Raw genomic sequence first — 1,689 nt, 5'->3', positions numbered from 1 at the left:
TTACCTGTGATTAGTTACAGAAAACCTGGACCACATAAAAGAGAAAATCCTGACATAAATATGCAGGAAAATGTCATAGGAATTAAGAAAGTTTCAAAAAAGTTTATGCTACTTCTCTGAGGAACAACCTTTAGTAGTAAATGTGGCATTTGAGAAGCTTAAATATTTAAAGCTAGGCAATTTTATATAGCAAGAAAGACATTGATGAAAAGGGGGAGATAAGAATAAAGAAAGTAAGGGAAAGAAGAAATGAAAATGAACTGACTGTATTTAGGCCTGAAATTCCTCAAATGATCAGCACAGCTGTGGGAATTTCTTCCATTGTAAGATATACAGAGGAAAATAGTGTCCAAAAGATACACAGAAAATGCAACAATAATCTGGCCTAGAGGCTTTGCAGGTATGGCTGCTGTGTCACATGTGCCTCAGTAGGAGGAAGAGAAGACAGAGACTATATCTACATTCAGTGTTCTGATCTGTGAACACATTAATCATTAGAAGCTTAACATTTCCTGAAGAAAAGAGAGTATGAGATGCCCACAATCTGCTGCTCAGCAGGCCTTTACAAGCTTTCAAGATGGAGATCCTGCCAAAGACTAGAATAATCCCACTTCAGACAACAGATGTTGGGCAGAAGTGATCCAGAGACAGAGGGGCCTCACACAGGCTCACTCCAGTGGACCACAGTGTGAAGTGAGCCTGAGATGACCACCAGACCATTGCCATGGTGGCAAGACAAGAAGCTAGCTCAGATGACCAGGTTAACAGAAGTCTGGTGTTGCACAAGCTTTAGGAAGCAGAACATGCCAAAGATGACTCCTGCCCAGTGCTATATTTGTTGGACTTACAGATGACTCAGCCGAAAAGGCATGAGCACAGACTAGCCATCTCTGCTTTTTCTTTGGCTGATTGGTGTCATAAATGAAGGAGAGATGCTTGCTTCCCCTCCTTTATTCCTCAACACCTACAGGCAGGTAGGAGATCTGAACCCCACTTTGTCATGAGAGTAGAAGAACTGGCCTTGACCCTTTCAAGCTGAATCACTCAGGAGAAGGGGACCTGCACCTGGCCTAGGAAGCAGAGTACAGCCAGATCTGGTTATGAGGATTGCCAATGAGCAGGTCCAAGGGCAAGAGGGTAGGAGAGCTTTAGGGTTGACCAGATCAAATCAGACCTCTCAGTCCTAGGTCCAGGGCTTTCAAATGGCTATTACAATATCTAAACCATCAATGAACTGTAGGAGTGCATGAAGGGGCCAGTCCTATAGATTCAAAACTGCAAGATTTCCATAACATAAAACAACACACAGGATATCTATGAGGAATCTCAGTGTGGATTCTGTATTATAGAATAGCAGAAGCAATGGGCCCCGAACCAGACCAATGACTTATTGCAATGAACACTTACAAGCAAAGAAGTATATTTTGTGGGACACACTATGACACACTACAGCTTCTATCATAGGAGGAACTTAGTCAAGCAGATCCAGCAGCAATTCTGGTACATGTGCCCCTGATATTTTCTCCTTGAACTAACCCTGAATCAGCCAGCAGAGCTAGAGACAACACACTCTTTATCAGGAAGTAGAGTGAGTCAATGAGAAAGAGACAGCACCACACGTGGTTTCTTGAGAAACCAATGAGATTCTTGGGGTGGGGTATAAACACTTTCCCAGTGCCTCCAATAAAT

At 42.8% G+C, this 1,689-nt stretch overlaps 1 non-coding gene across 1 annotated transcript; it reads left to right on the top strand.

Annotated features, from left to right (window-relative positions):
- The first annotated feature begins 378 nt into the window (after positions 1-378).
- On the top strand, positions 379-510 carry LOC117704799 (small nucleolar RNA SNORA17). The gene has a single exon (XR_004606325.1). It is a non-coding gene; the product is annotated as a small nucleolar RNA SNORA17 (small nucleolar RNA).
- Positions 511-1,689: the final 1,179 nt, after the last annotated feature.

Source organism: Arvicanthis niloticus, chromosome 2 (assembly GCF_011762505.2).
Source record: "Arvicanthis niloticus isolate mArvNil1 chromosome 2, mArvNil1.pat.X, whole genome shotgun sequence".
NCBI classification, from domain to species: Eukaryota; Metazoa; Chordata; class Mammalia; order Rodentia; family Muridae; genus Arvicanthis; species Arvicanthis niloticus.
Note: the sequence above shows the minus strand (reverse complement) of the source record. Positions and strands in the feature narration are given on the sequence as shown.